This window comes from Glandiceps talaboti, chromosome 18 (genome assembly GCF_964340395.1).
Source record: "Glandiceps talaboti chromosome 18, keGlaTala1.1, whole genome shotgun sequence".
NCBI lineage: Eukaryota > Metazoa > Hemichordata > Enteropneusta > Spengelidae > Glandiceps > Glandiceps talaboti.
Window position 1 is genome coordinate 16,481,412 of NC_135566.1, and position 19,468 is coordinate 16,500,879.

The following is a 19,468-nucleotide window of genomic DNA, read 5'->3' on the forward strand; positions in this document are numbered from 1 at the left end:
TTGACATTGTACAGAGGAAATAAAGTGTCTAGTTGCCATGGCAATATTGTAACAAATAGTGGAGATTATTGGGTTTTGGGAAATAGGGTATTTTTATGGTAGATTTACAATTATGTTTTACAGACTCAACCAAAAAAGTGATTATTGTTAACCAAAGACTTTAGAATGATGTCTATCCTGGTAGTAGAAGGATTGCAGAATATACTTGCCACTGAAGAATTATCAATTCTATTATTAATATTTCAACAGACAGACAACCAAATTAAATGTTAACTTTGTACTTCATTACTGCCATTTTGTACTATTTTGATATATATATATATACTTAGTAACTTTGAGCTTGTTGTCAAAACAGGAATGTATTGTGTGTGTTGTGTGTTTCAATGCAAATAAACTTGTGATACGTGAAACCATTTGGCAACACACGGTCCTAGGTACAGCGGTCATTTCAACTTATGATTATTTTGAAATTGTTTTCAAATGATCAGAAAGTGTATCTTATGTAGGCTTGTTTTACTGTCAAAGTGTCACAAAATTATTTATGGTGTGTTACAGGTGAAGGTCAACGTCATATATATATATATGTAGATATATATATATCATCTCACATTTTCTGGTCTTAGGAAAACCCTGAGGTCATTGGAAATCAAAGTGAAGGGTCACAGTTACAGTTTTACTTCAAGGTCATTGGGCATGCCTGGGGTCATTGTAAATCAAAGGTGAAGGTCACAATTTAGCATATGATTTCAAGGTCATTGGGCATACCGGAGGTCACTTTTAATCGATGATAAAGGGTCACAGTGTAGCGTTTGATTTGAGGGTCTTTGGATACATGTGAGGTCATGTCACATCAATCAATGTTCATTGCTATTGTACATTGTAAAATTGTGGGTCTCAGAACATCTTGAATTGTTGACATGTTCTCAGTGCTGCTAACCCTGATCAAACAAGTAGGGTCGCTGTCTCTGGAAAACATATTTCCACTACCATTGCACCTCCCAACACTCAGATTATGGTTTCTGGAAAGTAAGTTAGTTCTCTCTGATATCCCGTAGCTTTCCATCAAAAGACAGCCAGCTCCGACTGCCATTATGTGTACAAACATGTGGGTCATTGTACACTTGATATAAAAAAAAATACTGCCATTGCCATTTCTTACGTACGCAAAGGGTCACAATCTTAGGGGTCTTTCACTGCCTTCACCCATTTGGTTTATAATATTTGAAAATCACTGCCTGCAAATATATTGTCCAGTATTTGAGTCATAATACAAAATGTATCAGAAAAGTTACTTTTCATTGCCAATCTACATCCAATATTTGAGTCCCAATACTTGAATAGTTACGTTTTCACTGCCAATAATCAATCATTTGGGTCACAATATCTGAAAAGTTAGTTCTCACTGCCAATCTGTGTCCAATTTTTTGAGTATATCTGAAAATTTGTTTTTCACTGCCTGGACCAGAGCATGTGGGTCCAGCCCTAATATCTGAAAAGTTAGCTTTCATTTCAGTGTTTGACAATTTGCTTGTTGTCTACCAGTCAGTGGAGAGTGTCGTTTATCAGCTTTTCACTTTAGTTTTTTTTCTGCCATTCATTGATATGTGTTCAGTGCTAAGTCAAAATAATTGTCCGTCACCAAAATTGTCTTATTTTTCATTTGTTTCCACAACTATTTTACATGCTTGATGTTTGGTATCCTTTCAATAAGGTCATTCAGATTTGAAATTCTTTTTGACGTTTTCATTGAAGAAAAACTTTTCACTAACCACTGTCAGTCTGAGAATTTCATGCCAACATGATATATATATATATATATATATTACTATATTATCACTATTTACATATAACAGTAACAGTAGTAATTTATGGTGTTTTACAGTGATGTACTCTAACATAGAAATCTTAGTGAGTCATTCAAATACCACGTTATGTTTGACATTTAAACTAGCCGCAATCTGTGGACAGCCACACATTATTACTGTTTTGAGACAACCATACAATGTTAAAATTAATGGTTTTGGGACAGCCACACTTTGGTGTACAATAATGTAATTTGAACACCCACACATTGTTAATGTTTCTGGACAACCACACATTGTTAAGAGCAATGTTTCAGACATCTACACATTTGTTAACTGTAATGTTTTCAGGACAGCCACACATTGTTAAATAATGTCTTCAGAGCAACCACACATTGTTAACAGTAATGTAATTTGAACAGCCACACATTGTTAATGTTTCTGGACAACCACACATTGTTAACAGTAATGTTTTTTGGACAGCCACACATTGTTAACAGTAATGTGTCAGACATCTTCACATTTGTTTTGGGACCAACCACACATTGTTAACTGTAATGTTTTCAGGACAGCCACACATTGTTAAATAATGTCTTCAGAGCAACCACACATTGTTAACAGTAATGTTTTGGTACAACCACACTTTGGTACAGTAATGTAATTTGAACAGCCACACATTGTTAATGTTTTTGGACAGCCACACAGTGTTAACAGTAATTTTTTTGGACAACCACACATTGTTAAATGACGTCTTCAGGACAACCACTTTGTTAACTGTAATGTTTTTGGACAACCACAAATTGTTAACAGTTATTTTTTTGGACAACCACACATTGTTAAATGACGTCTTCAGGACAACCACTTTGTTAACTGTAATGTTTTGGGACAACCACAAATTGTTAACAGTAATGTAATATTGGTAATAGTAATTTTTGGGGACAACTCCATATTGTTATCAACCATAAAACTTTGCTAAAAACTACTCGATGACTCTTGGAGCAGTATTTTATTGAGATTCCCCAAATTACTGCACATTGTCAAATTGTGGTGATTTGAGTATGTAGTATCAGCATATTTCTAACAATAGTGTGGACTGACATACATTTTCTCAGACATCAAATCTGGATGATTGTGTGGACTACCATATCATGCCTCAGGGTGGTCATTTCTTGCCCTGGACAGTTGTATCAGTGATTTTTAACTTGCATGTATTTAAATTTGCAAGTTGTCACAATGTTTAAATAAACATGCACTTCTAATTGACGGATGTCTCTTGCATTATTCTTTAAGACTGTAGCCTGTTTTACGGTGCTGTCAAGATACATTGTTAGCCGGTCATACCTCCTAGCCCTCGATTACTTTCGCCCAATAGCGTGGTTGATGACAGCGGGCAGTCCCTTCAACCATGAAAACTCCCATCAGGCTATTATTATTCATGAGCAAATTATGCAAATGTACACACGTTGCTAAGTGTAGGCAATGTATCATCATGCACATGTAGTGGACATGTGATAATTTACATGTTATTTACATATGATTATGTAAATATAACCCTTTGGGATTTTGAGAACGACTTTTGGGGGTGTGGCTACATTAACTGGTCGAAGACATAGTTAAGACAAGCAGAGATTACAAGGGCTAACCATGTATCTTAACACTGCTGTAAACAGGCAAGATTGTGAGAGAGCCATATACTTGTGTGTCACGCAATTATATATAGCACTGAGTCCCTCCACAGTGGCTGTAAAGAAACAAGTCACTGTATATGATGCAAATGCACATAAGAAGATGTATCATATACCCAGTATTGATTCCAATGCCATTCAATGGAGAGCACACACATTGAACCCGGGAAATAATTATTTGGATCACACCCTGGCACACTTTGCCCAAAATATGGCAAGTGTATGCTCATCAATACCCATTTACTCAGTGATTCGGCTTTGTTAATTTCTTTGTAATTTTTTTTATATGCTTTGCAAACCAAAATAATATTTCACTGCCAATTTATGTAATTATGTCATTCATTGGAGGGGGGGGGGGTAACTCCTCCCAGCCACAGTCACATATTAGTCACAACCGCTCTGACCATAAAAAACACCCAATAATGATGTTTACCAAGACGAAGTTGTCTTGTGTTTCTAATTGAGGAGTCTTGTTATTTTTGGTAAGAAATGTTCTACTGACTAGCATTTGAAAACTTTCCCTCGTGTGGTGGGGGCCCACACACGGAGTAAATAAAGAAATCTTTGCAATATTGCTTGACCTACTGTGACTCCTGCTTCGCTCTCAATCTAGACTCGAGAGAGTTTGTTAATTATGCTTCATTTACATTTAGATTTCACACCTTCAAAAGTGCTTGCAGAAAGCTTTCCATAAACCATCAATGCTTCACACGTCTGAAGTTCATACCAGAGTCTATGCAGCAACTTTTAATGTCACAGAAACCTAGCCTTTCTCACTCTATGCTATTTTATTATCGTGATGATTTTATTTGAACCTAACAGTCATTTTGCATTTTAATTATTTGTACTTTCTCATAACACGATCGAAGTTATAATTTATTCATTTTTTAAAATAAAGCCATGAAAATTATGTAAACAGTTTATATGCATTTTAAAGAAATAAATGCGTCAACTCCCCACCCCCACCCCCGTTTGTGACAATATATATGATAATAATAATAATATAATAACGCGAATTTGCTATGCGCCTTTCCTCCTGAGACCTCAAGGCGCTCACAATTATTACCCCTGGTACGAATCAATGGCAGCATAACGGCCCTTTATACTTCCTCAGCTCCCTGTGGAGCATACAATCCAATATACGTGTCCATACCCTTTCCTTAGATTATGCTCCCTCTCCTGGTGGTAATTATTATATGATCTTCCAGGGGGTTATTGTTCTCGTAACTGACAGTGAAATGTCAAAGTAATTATATGTATCTCAAATATCTCACACCCAGTTACATTTTCTCACGTTCTGTCCATAACCATGGTAATTAAGAAACCGCCAAGTAATGGACGAAAAATACCACGTTGGATGATGTTGTTACTTGTATATTGGAGCATGGAGTGGGTGATACTTCCATGATCGAAGTATATGCCACTCTCCAAATATTCACGTAAGGTCTTGAGAGAGAGAGAGAGAGATAGTATACAATACACAGATGCATACAAATTTAAGTATCGCTACCACTAGTATTTCCTAAATACCATGCAGGTTTGAGTTCTGAAAATAAAACGTTGGGGTGGGTTAGATAACAGAATACTGCAAGACAGTCCATTTATAGTAGATTTGTAGCAAAATATTCCCCTCCCCAAAAAATATTAATGAATGTATCAAGATCAGTAAGACTGATCAAAAGATTTCATATTGAGATAGACACAATAAAGATAACTCACAAACATTACTTACAGTGTCTGCTCTGTAGACACAATAAAGATAACACAGAGACACATCCCTTACACAGTGTCTGCTTGTAGACACAATAAAGATAACACACAAACATCCCTTACACAGTGTCTGCTCTGTAGACACAATAAAGATAACACAGAGACACATCCCTTACACAGTGTCTGCTTGTAGACACAATAAAGATAACACACAAACATCCCTTACACAGTGTCTGCTCTGTAGACACAATAAAGATAACACAGAGACACATCCCTTACACAGTGTCTGCTTGTAGACACAATAAAGATAACACACAAACATCCCTTACACAGTGTCTGCTCTGTAGACACAATAAAGATAACACAGAGACACATCCCTTACACAGTGTCTGCTTGTAGACACAATAAAGATAACACACAAACATCCCTTACACAGTGTCTGCTCTGTAGACACAATAAAGATAACACAGAGACACATCCCTTACACAGTGTCTGCTTGTAGACACAATAAAGATAACACACAAACATCCCTTACACAGTGTCTGCTCTGTGGACACAATAAAGATAACTCACAAACATTACTTACAGTGTCTGCTCTGTGGACACAATAAAGATAACTCACAAACATTACTTACAGTGTCTGCTCTGTAGACACAATAAAGATAACACAGAGACACATCCCTTACACAGTGTCTGCTTGTAGACACAATAAAGATAACTCACAAACATTACTTACATTGTCTGCTCTGTAGACACAATAAAGATAACACAGAGACACATCCCTTACACAGTGTCTGCTTGTAGACACAATAAAGATAACTCACAAACATTACTTACAGTGTCTGCTCTGTAGACACAATAAAGATAACACAGAGACACATCCCTTACATAGTGTCTGCTTGTAGACACAATAAAGATAACTCACAAACATTACTTACAGTGTCTGCTCTGTAGACACAATAAAGATAACACAGAGACACATCCCTTACACAGTGTCTGCTTGTAGACACAATAAAGATAACTCACAAACATTACTTACAGTGTCTGCTCTGTAGACACAATAAAGATAACACAGAGACACGTCCCTTACATAGTGTCTGCTTGTAGACACAATAAAGATAACTCACAAACATTACTTACAGTGTCTGCTCTGTAGACACAATAAAGATAACACAGAGACACGTCCCTTACACAGTGTCTGCTTGTAGACACAATAAAGATAACTCACAAACATTACTTACAGTGTCTGCTCTGTAGACACAATAAAGATAACACAGAGACACATCCCTTACACAGTGTCTGCTTGTAGACACAATAAAGATAACTCACAAACATTACTTACATTGTCTGCTCTGTAGACACAATGAAGATAACACAGAGACACATCCCTTACACAGTGTCTGCTTGTAGACACAATAAAGATAACTCACAAACATTACTTACAGTGTCTGCTCTGTAGACACAATGAAGATAACACAGAGACACATCCCTTACACAGTGTCTGCTTGTAGACACAATAAAGATAACTCACAAACATTACTTACAGTGTCTGCTCTGTAGACACAATAAAGATAACACAGAGACACATCCCTTACACAGTGTCTGCTTGTAGACACAATAAAGATAACTCACAAACATTACTTACAGTGTCTGCTCTGTAGACACAATATAGATAACACAGAGACACGTCCCTTACACAGTGTCTGCTTGTAGACACAATAAAGATAACACACAAACATCCCTTACAGTGTCTGCTCTGTGGACACAATAAAGATAACTCACAAACATTACTTACAGTGTCTGCTCTGTAGACACAATAAAGATAACACACAAAACATCCCTTACACAGTGTCTGATTTGTAGACGCAATAAATATAACACATAAACATCCCTTACACGGTGTCAGCTCTGTAGACACAATAAAGATAACTCACAAACATTACTTACAGTGTCTGCTCTGTAGACACAATAAAGATAACACACAAACATCCCTTACAGTGTCTGCTCTGTGGACACAATAAAGATAACTCACAAACATCCCTTACATAGTGTCTGCTCTGTAGACACAATAAAGATAACACACAGACATCCCTTTACATAGTGTCTGCTCTGTAGACACAATAAAGATAACACACAAACATCCCTTACACAGTGTCTGATCTGTAGACACAATAAAGATAACACACAAACATCCCTTACACAGTGTCTGCTCTGTAGACACAATACAGATAACACATAAACATCCCTTACACAGGTCTGCTCTGTAGACACAATAAAGATAACACATAAACATCCCTTACACAGTGTCTGATCTGTAGACACAATAAAGACAACACACAAAACATCCCTTACACAGTGTCTGATTTGTAGACGCAATAAATATAACACATAAACATCCCTTACACGGTGTCAGCTCTGTAGACACAATAAAGATTAAACACAAAAACACCTCTTAGACAGTGTTTGCTCTGTTTATTGTTACATTTGTGCTAATTTTTGTGGTCATTAACAAAATGCTAAGGATTAATTGTGTGTGTTATCTTCATTGTCTCTATCTCAAAACGAAACCTCGTGATCAGTCTCGGCTCACTGACCTTGATACATCATTTACAGAGTGTAATAGCATTTGCAAGCGAAAGGTGAAATCCCCTACTATATTTATCGTACTGGGGATTCAGCCAAAGAATTAGCATAGTTTGTCATTCACGATGAATTTCTTTTTACCACCTACTGGGTCTCGTTCGTTAATTTTGATATTTTCAAGTATCTTCAAGCTTCTCCGTAATAACGCTGTATTGCTTTTCTCCTCAGACTGTAGATGTAAAGTGTAAGCTTTAATATAACGGATTTGTCGGCTTATGGTATTCGGCGAAATGAAAGGAAATGAAACGAAACAAGACAACTGTGTGAATTAAAAAATATCCATATCCCATTTCGCAATAAGATAACCTTTTCTATAGCGAGCAAAGTGGTTTGTACGCTAACGCTTTCATTCTGTGCCAATTACTGAGCTGACATTCAAGTTTCTAGTTATCATCAGTCATAGGGCTCTGTACCATGTACAAGTGTGTAGTACGTAGTAACGATATAAATTTAGTCTATATAGAATATATCCGTGGCTTTGATGGAGAATATAATCAAACCACGGATAGCCTCTAGGCTACAATTAAGTATGTGAAATATCGCCTCTTTGATGTTTTACGCATGGCCCCAAGAAAGAGCAAAAATTGGTCCCCGTCTGTATAGTTCACCATAGTGTTTCATGTTTGCAAATAGGTAGGTATATTTTTAAAAATATATTTCATACAAATTATAGATAAAACAGAAGAGACCTTTGCAATGTGGAGGAATATCGAATGTTAACATGATGTGGCAATCAACCCATAACTCGGATCAGCTGTCGACTAGAGGTCGTCTGAGCAAATAGTCAATCACCTAATTAGCGACTACATAGGGATGAAATATTTTAATCATCTTCGCAATAAAAGGTAGGAGGAAAAGATTGGATGGGAATATATACACCCCTCATGGGGGGTCTAGGGGTCTCCTCCCAGAAGCTCTGGAGGTTTTGGACTATTTAAGCCAATTTTTAGACTATTCAGACCGTTTTGGCAATAATTTCAAGCTTTACAAGACAGCACCATCATATAACTAGCAACTAATGCATTTTAATAGCATCTTGAAGGTAAAAGCGCATTTCTTCCTTGTCTGTGGTAAAAGGTAGGGGAGAGGAGGGGGAGATCTTGCGATGGGGATACGTCCGACTCTCACTGGGGAGAGTGTTTTACTTTGTTAAGGCAACTATAAAGCAATAATTTCACAGCTGTAAAAGACAGTACCATCTAAAATTAGCAATTAATCTTTATATCAAGAAAAGTTTAATAACATCATGACTGAAAACGGTTGGTACGTCTGATTGTTGGTGGAATGGGTACCTCTTATTCATCTGGGGGTGAGGGAGTCCTAGGGGTCGCCTCCTAGCAGATCTGGATTTTTTTGGCTCTATTATTAAAAAGGCAATTTTTAAGTTATTCATAGCCTTTCAGGTAATAACTTCACAAATTCAAAATGCTAAAGTTAATATAAGGTTCGTATAACACATACAAATTGTAATGTCTGTAACATTGGTATATAGTAGCTTTACTATCAAAGGGGCACGTATTATTGCTTAGATTGCCGTTTTCGAATCGTACGAATCCTGCTGCTACAAATGTATCAATCTCTATACTAGTAGAAATATATAAACTTTTCTCCTTACAGGTATATATAGTCAAAAGATTGTTATATTTAGTCTGTAGACCTGGAAAACAACAATCTATGAAATATTACACGCCCCTATGATTACTATTGCACCTCGTAAAGCCACTTTATGTTAGAGAACTTAGCTGCTCATACAGGTCACAGTGTTGTGTCATGTGACTGACACATGACTGGCGCCCTCGTGGACTCAGCTTATTATACATATATGCAAGTACGTCTTGACTTGACCATGGTCATGCCACCTCCGAGTTGGGGTGTTACAGTTGAGACTCATATAATAGCTGTATCTTGATACTTATATCTGTATGAAGATATCATCTGGATTGTACCTGCCTAATAATAATAACAGCTATTACCTTAGGTAAGACTACTTTCAAAAACTCAAAAAAAATCTTTTAAATTTCCCGCCCATGTGGCGCGAACAAAAAGCCCACGTCACAGGGTTGAGTCGAGAAGTTTTGCAGAAGTTGCTACCTACTCCAGCTCGCCCAATTCACCCTGTCACCCGTTTAATTCAATTTAAACCTTTATTTATTGATATTTTCTGCACTTACAGCAAAATTCGAGTAATTTTGACTATGACTGTGCTGAAGCAAATTCAGAAGCTTTCCATTGTTCAGTGCAAAACATTCTTTGAATAAATTAGCACAGCGCTGAATAAATTAAATACTCGGTCACCAGTTGCAGCTTCCAAATAGCATTTTTCCTAATTCCCTTGGCCCAAAATACTTTATTATCCAAAGTTTACCTATGAAAATAATTTGCCTGTGTTTATTTACACTTTGAAACTAAAATTACAGCTAGAGAAAAGTATTTTCTCCTCTTAAAAAATAATTTAGTAAATTTATTTAAGTCTAACACACCCCCCCCCCCCCCGCGTGAGTAGGTACATTTCATTTTCACTAAGTTCGCAGTCAAAACAAATCATTACACTATTTCATTCAAGTTTCAAAAAAATATAATGTGGTGGGTAAGCCACCTTCCCTGTCATTGAACTTATTATTCACTGCCAGTGCAATTTTTATCTAAGCTTGTTCCTAGTTATATGCTAGCTTGTTGCTAGTTAAATTTGCTTTTTACTACTTAGTAAGCTTTTTTGATTTTTAGTTCGCTTTTCACTTCTTAATTAGCTTGTTACTAGTTAAGAACAAGCAGGTTGGTGGCCTTTTCACTTAGGTAAAGATTGATGGTAAGTTTAGAGATGAGACCAGTAAGGATGTTCCCAAAATGGCCATGTCGAAGAAAGACCCATGTTTGGAAATATGGAGGGAGTGAATTACTGTGGTGGTGGTTTATTCTGCCCATCCCACTGTCCCCGAGAGAATTGATCAAAATGTGTAGTTTACTGCCCACTACTACCCTTGCTTCAAGTAACAGAGGGTGTAACTTACCTTGGTGGTTTCTCCTCAGATATATTATTGCAAAACTGGGTTTGGTAAAAGAAATGAGAAGTCCTTTTGTCTACGTTAAACTTTATTGCCAACATTTCAACCTCACTCAAAATTATTATTCCATCCTGCCCCTTGATCCCTCACAAAATCAATCACCATATATGTTATTAACTGGCCCTCGTAACGAAAATACATGATTGTAATTTCCGACATCCATAATCCCCATACAGGAACTATTCACAAAACTCAAGCCAGCAGCTGTCCTTGGTTTTTCTCTGTATTCAATACCATCATAGAAATACATTACCTCTCACTTGACTCAATTTTTATAGAACAGGGAGGAGTGTTGTGTCAGGTGACTGACACATGACTGGCACCCTCCATGAGGACCAAGGACTGAGCTGCAATTATGTCTACAAAGCAGAATACATCTGGATACTAAGCTACAAGCATGTCTTGACTATGACCACCTACAAGTTGGGATTACAAGATGACTCATAGCTGTATCTTCATACCTACATCTGGATGAAGACAGTATCTAGATTGTACCTACCTAACAACAATTACCTTAGGTAAGAGAACTTTTAATATGTTAGGGGAAAACACAAAAACAACACAGATATGGGGACTTGATACATGTACACAGTGCAGTCCTTTCACTAGCTTGTAATTGGTTAAATGGTAGTGAGTAGTGGTGCTTAAAACAAGTGTAATGCTTCATTACCTTTTTATTCATCCCTTATGTAAAGCATCACTGTGTGGCATTCAAGCAATCATGGTAAAGGAGCCTTTAGTAATTTAATTATTATAATGAAAGGGGTGGGGGAATTGGGGTCTCTGTTTTACAAGTTAGTTCTTGCAATTGGGGAGGACCATATTTTAGATAATGGGAGGGCCACATTTTATTTTCACTCATTGTATTATCTAATTTTGCATTTTCCAAACAAGGGTATTGATTAATGCAGTGCTGATTTAATACAAATTCTGTACAGTGGTAGTACTTAGGAAATACCTTTCAAAATTTCAACATGGTGGCAGTGGTGGGATTAAGTTCTTTAAACCATTGATTCTGGGACTTGTGTCAGCACTTAAACCATGTTTTTGAAATATTTTAACAGGGAGGTCAATAATAATGCAAGGGATTGGGTGGGGGGGGGGGTTGATATTTTACACAACAACCCAGGCCTGACCCCCTTCCCTGTACTTACTGATACCTCCCTTAACCATGTATACCAACCTTCCAACCAGAACCAAATGAGAAATAGCATGTTTAGCTATCGGATGTCCTTACTAAAAACGGGTACAAATGCACAAGCTAGTAAAGAAAAATATTCAACCTTCAGTTCATAGAGGATTAATTAACAATGTGTGTAGTTGTCAACTGAATTTCAGTTTGATCTAGATAGACTATATCACCTGCCCCTACATCTGATCAGATGTAGGGGTGAACCAAGAAAATGTAACAGCCAAAAGCTGAAGGGTACAAATGCACAAGCTAGTAAAGAAAAATATTCAACCTTCAGTTCATAGAGGATTAATTAACAATGTGTGTAGTTGTCAACTGAATTTCAGTTTGATCTAGATAGACTATATCACCTGCCCCTACATCTGCCTACATCTGATCAGATGTAGGGGTGAACCAAGAAAATGTAACAGCCAAAAGCCGAAGGTAATATAGCAGTTGAACAAATAGCCAACCCACTACATATGATAGGATTTTAATCAGATTGAGGTAGTTAAAGAGATTGGTCAGTCTCTTGTCATTTGGTAGGTTGACTGAAGATTTATTCACTTGACTGCAAAAGACCAACTTGCGTATAACTTATCTACTATTGATGATATCAAGTTCTCCTGTCACAAAGAGTTACTGTCAGGCAGGTATATGTATATCTGATCATCATGATACAAGTATAGAGGCATACAACACAGAACTCCAGCTGCTTGTAAGCTTTGAGAAATGTCTGCCCCAAATCACTACAAACTGTATATTATTCTTCATCATGACACATATTTTGAAGGATTTAGGAATGCAAAAGCCTGACAGGAGTTGAGTACCAAGTGACGATAATTGTACATGTCAATAATTTCTATTTAAATAAGAATTTGTCATTGATTACGTACTTAATAATTTGTTTGTCCTTTCAGGTAAAAGGATATGGATGCACCAATGGATGAAAATCGATCAAGAAATTTCAAATTTCTTTCACGAAATTGACAGCAGCCTGAAAGCATATGAAGATTTTTGATAACCAAGATAAGTTCTGCCAATTGTTACATTTGGAATTCCCAACCATTAAAGCTTTGCTCTAGTCAGATTGCACATATGTACACAAAATTGATTTAAGCTAACTAGATGTTAGAATTATCTGATTGATATGTACACATATTATGTTTATCAACTGGCGTTATATATCCGTCCATGACCTTCTGTTCAGCTCAGATATTAATAACTTTCAAGTTTAAATATGGAAGTTGATAGCTCTTAAGTTGAAAATCATTTTTCAAATTCTCTTGCATTAATGTGCTGAAAGCACACACAGTGAAACACAAGCAAATATGACCAGACTGCCAAATCTATGGAAACCAAAAAAGACAATAGACGATGTTTAAATTTCATATTTGGAAATTGTTGATGTGCATATATAATTATTATTCAGGTCGATTTGCCTGGTGCAACACCTGGATGGCTGCATGCAAAAAAAGAACCAAAGAAATTTCCACAAGTGTGGTAGATTTACCCATCCTCTGTCCTTTGCATTTTGACCAATGCCTTTTACCTCTCCTTGCAAAATTGAATTCCATTGAGAACAAATAAACATGCAATTGGCTAGAGAGACAAAGTGAAATGAATATGAATTTCACCAGTCATGTAGCATATTATTTTGAGTGTGTCAGATGAAAGTTAATGGCATGAATATAGGCACAGATATACATTGGATGTAGGACATTATTGGGGCAATACTTTGATAGTTGCCTTTGAAGATATATTGGAATAAGAAGACATATATGACCAACTCTTTCACACTGAATTGTGCACAGCACTTCAAAAACCTCCCACAACTTCACCTGCATGGTCAAACCCTCAGTTTTTATGGCACAGCCTGAATGACAACATATATTATTTAATGCATCAGATGTTGATCACTTTGGGTAAACCTTTTTCGATGCAAGTGTACAGAAGAACCAAACATCATGAAGTCCAATAAGAAAATGTAATACATTCTGTTTTATCAATAAGTTCTGACAGACCCACAGTTTATATAAGCACATCACCCTCTGGTTTGTATTGTTGGTTGGTTGGTTGACGGGTTGGTTATTTTGTTTATTAGTTGGATTTGTCATCATTTGGTTGGTTGGTTGGTTGTTGGTTGGTTGGTTGGTTGGTTGGTTAGTTGGTTGGTTGGTTTGGTGGTTGGTCTGTTGAGGTGGTTGGCTGGTTGATATTTTTTTTATCTAGGTTGGTTTTTTGGTTGGTTGGTTGGTTGGTTGGTTGGTCCTTTGAGTTTGTTGGTTGGTTTGTTGTCTAGTTGGTTACTTGGTTTGCTTGTCAAGTTCATTTATTTGTTGGTTGGTTTTGTGGGTCACAAATATTGATGCATTGAATCGGATTAGAGGGTGCTGTGACTATGTACACCATGGTTTGGTCAAAACTTGCCAATAACACAGAATGTACAGTTGCGTTTTCTTTTTTGGCCTCTGTGATGTGTGGTTCCCTTGTTCACTTGTACCAACTTTAATGATAAAATGTTTATTCAAACTGATCAAAATCTGAAGCCTTTGATATTTCGATATGTTGTCCTTTAGGCTAGGCCACACAAATTGAGGGGGTAATCATACTGGTGAAGTTATGGAATCTTTAAATGAACTAATGTGCGCCATTCAGTGTGAAAGAGTTTGTCACATTGCCATCTCTTTCCAATATGTCATCAATGTCAACTGTCAATGTATTGAAACAATAATGTCATATTTCCAATATATATCTGTCTCAATGTTCATGGCATGAACTTTCATCTGACACACCTAAGATAATATGCTCCATGATCGATGAAATTCATATTTATTTTACTGTATCTTATATGTCAAGTTCATGTTTATTTTTTGTCAATGCAATTAGATTTTTCATTGAAAAGTGAAAAGTACTGGTCACAATGCCAAGGATAGAGTATGGAGATATCTGCAACATTTGTAGCCATTTCCTTATTTCGTATTTTCAATGCAGCCATCCATGTGCTGCTCCATGTGAACTGAAGTGAGTACTTCATTAACTGTTTCCCATTGTCCAGCCACAGTTAATGGTCAATCTCAAAGTATTGATCATAATTTGCATACTGCTCTACAGACTATTGTTTTTTATTCACCAATCACTGTGGCATTCTTTGTTCATGAGTTGCAAAATGCTGTCTGCAAGGTGAGTTGTTTCCACTCTCTGTCTAGCTTTGCAAAGTGTTCGTCTTGTGTAAATCGCCAGCTGGGCAGCATGATATTTTGAAGATATTGGATGATCAATCGGTGATCATTCACAAGCTTAGATCTCTATTATGTTCATCATTTATAAACTAGTGTCCAGGACAGAATGGTAATCTGCAGATAATCAATGTATTGGTTAGAATCAATTTATTGTTTTAATAAGACCATACTTCTCTCTTTCTACTCGGGCAACACAATCAAATCAAAATGTGCAGTAGACACCTGCCAGGATTCAAATATGTTACAAACTATATGAAAAGGTATTTAGAGCTGATTGTTCTTTTACTTATTTTCTGATACACCTCTTTCTTACTTTCAAAACTATGCTAGTTTTTGTCTAGTTTTACTTGATCAACACGCTATTAGAAACACCTGTTATGCTATCTACCACAGTTGGTTTTGATTTGATTGTCATTACAGATTTAAAAAAATTAAAATGAACAGTCAAATGACCAACCAGTCTTCAAATTAAAAATGCATATAAAACATGAGGTTGTCATTACTTTTTTGTCATGCATCCTCAATGGCACTCAGCTGCCAAATTTGGTGTCCACTGCTCTTCTGCTCATGTCCCTCCTTAACGAATTATTTGAGCATGTATATGGCTAGTTATGTCTTAATTTTTGCATTCATTGATATACAGGTGTTAATGATTTTGTAATTGTAGGCATCAGCACCCCCCTGACCAGAGCACCTCAATCGTGAACTACATGCATGCCCAATATGCTGCAGAAATACAATCATAGGCTTGGATCCAGCACCAAGAACACATCACAGTCCACAGCAGAGTAAATATTGCACAGAAGGAGGAAGAAGTCAAGACTACAATGTACCATTAATATCACCAAGAACACTTGTTGCAATCCACCAGAAGGTGTAAATATTTAGTCACCGGAGAAGAGGAAGAAGTCGACACTACCAGTTACATCACCAAGAACAGTCTTCACAATCCATCGCAGTGTTAAGTTGTACAGGAAGAGGAGGAAGAAGACTACCAGTGACTATTATGGTTGGTCATCTTGTCTTGTTAAGAATTAACAGTCTTTAATGTCTCCAAGTCATCTGGAAGACTATGTAGCCTTTGCACGAACAATGACATGTATTATGTGAGTGACCTAGAACATAGAAGTAGTCTTTGTAAGAACCAGAAGCTGTAAAATGAATAACTTAGGCCAAAAAAAAAGAATTGTTTCTGGTCAGCATACGCATCATTTAAATACCCCCATGTCAGTCTTTTTTTCCTGTTTCTCCAGACCATGCACTCTGCAGATCCGAGGGGAAACACAAAAATAACCCTCCCTACTTCAGTGAAGACAACTGCAGAGCCAATCATGAACAAGCAAATGACATCTGCCCCACATACACTCTTGCTGTAAAGTACTAAATAAAACAAACAGTAACTGCCGTAAATAGTAGATTGAGTGACCGGTTTGTTGAGAATTTTTTTTAAAAAGCGTGCCGTCGCACCATTTTAGACAAACTGTGCTGACCAGAAACTTTTTTTCTTGGCCTTATACATGTACTTCATAATTATTGTTCATATTGTCCCCCTCTCGTATTCGCAAACGAAAAAAGAATGAAAAAGGATTACAGCTACTGGGGTTTCAATATTTGAGATTTCTTTTTAAAAGCCATACTGGCTTGAAGATTTCGTGGGTTACCTGGTAATGTGGTATGTGATGCTATAGGAAACATAGGTGTTAAGGAATCATTGATTGTAAATTCTGTGAAATTTTATAATTTGTGAAAATCCCTACTGTATCCTTAAACAAGCACAATCTGTCTCTAAATAATTCTTGGGGTTATATAGCAAAGCCCTAATCCCCTGCCATGGCCACTGTATTTTACATGGCCTTGACCTGAAGATAAGGGACGTACATGAACAAAAGTCCTGTAGTGCATATGCGTGCGTGCGTGCGTGTATGTGTGTGTGAATAACTAGAAGCTTGAAATCCCCGGACCTACTGATTAAGTTGATGTGTTTGTTTAGGTGTTACTAGGGTGTCTATACTTGTGAAAATTGTTAAACACAAAGTAACTGCCATAGATGTTGATAAGGTAAAAGTAGACTTAAAGTTAACCACAGACACAAATTAGTTTATATGTCTGGTACTAGACTGTGATAATCCATTTGGTATAATAAAGACGACAACCTGTTTAGTGGAAAAATGTGATGTCTCATAGGAGGCTTTCATCCTAAAATGGCTGACAGATTTGTGTATTTATTTGGGTGTCCAATGAGTCTTGAAGTGCACTTTAATGGCTATATTACAAAATGGGGACAACAGAAACATAGCCATGACAAGCACAACACTCCTAGCAACATGTTAACAAATTGATGTTGGGGTTGAAAGATTCTAATTTATTCTAATTTATGTAATCCCCAGCAACCATAATAATGGCAGGTGCAACTTTAAACTCTGCAATTATATCAACTCACATAATTAGTTTCAGTATAGCAATTGTGATATGATGTTACTTAATTAGTGCCATCTTGTAATATTCTAAAACTACTTCTAAAACAAATGCCTTCTCACTCATTTGATTATGGAGAATATTTGCTGAGCATTTGCATACAAAATACAAATTGCTAGACACAATTATCGAGAATTTGAATAATTATCATTATAAGCATTTAATTACAATTGAAGAATACCTAACCCATACAAATTTTCATTGTATTTATTTGGTAGACTATGTTGCCCAGTCCCTTTGCATATGCTTTGATCACCTCTAGTCTTAGCACCTAACACTAACCCTAACCATTAACCATTAACCAAACTAATATCTAACCATATCTGTAAAGACTAACACAAACCATCTTTGGGTGGTTGTTAAGCTTATGCAAAGAAAAAAAGCAATTTGGTCTACCATTTTTAATATAATGATGATTTTGGGATATAATTATTGTTAATATACATTTTGTATCATCATGTTATTTTTAATTGTACTCAAAGCTTTGATATAGATTCGAATCCTTATGGGTACCAGAATAGTTATACCAACTTTATGGTTGGTTGGTTGGGGGGGGGGGGGGGGGGGGGGGGGGGGGCCTTAGCTATACATCTTTTCACATTTGTCATAAATATTCACATTTTGGCCAATAACTTTTGACACTTAACAGATAGAGACCCTATTCAAGTGCCTTCGTCATGGTTATCAATGATGAGCTTTCTAATGACACACTGACTTGACCTTGACCTTCATCTTCAGGATCAAATAGCTATGTCTTCCTATTTTGAAATCATTAAGATAATATAAATATTAATGTAAGTGTGCCTGAAATTGTCAAGGATCTACACATAATACATTGGGATCAGTTACACTGATTGGGATCAGTTACACTTTACCTTGGATTGAAGAACAGTTGTCCTTCATTTTGATTGGGGATCAATTACACTTTACTATATTGGGGAACAGTCACACTTTACTTTGATTTGAGAACATTTACACTTCACTTTGCTTATGGAACAGTTACACTTTACTTTGACTGGGCAATAGTTATACTTTTCTTTGATTGAGGAATAGTTAGTGTTGTTTATACGATTAAACCAAAGAATGAAAGATTGCAGTGCATGATGGAATAATGTCCACTCCAAAACTGGGAACTTACTCATCTTTTATGTCCACTTTGCAACCTGAGAAATATTTAAGTTGTATCTATCCATGTAAATTTAGAATTGCAATGTCAAGATTTCATTGTTCCTCTCATGATCTGAATATTGAGAGAGGAAGACGGCAAGGCATTGCATTATTGTAACTTCTGTACCTTAGGCAATGTTTCCATTATAGAAAACGAACATCATTTCTTAACATTCTGTCCTTGTTATGATGAGACTGAGAAGGAAATTCCTCCCAAGATGGTTTTGTTATAACCCGTCTTTTGATAAATTTATATCACTGGTAAACTCACAAAATGTCACAAAGCTAAATGTGATGACATGTTTCACTTTTTATGCTTTCAAAATGAGAACCCAGTGCTTCCATTATCGTTTCTGAACTGTATATTTTGTTTTGTATATTTACGCCTGTGCCATTGCAAATAAACTAGTCATGAGATTGGGGACTTTACTTTGTTTGGGGAAGTGTTCCACTTTACTTTCCTAGGGGAACAGTTACACTTTACTTTGTTTGGGGGACAGTTACATGTTAT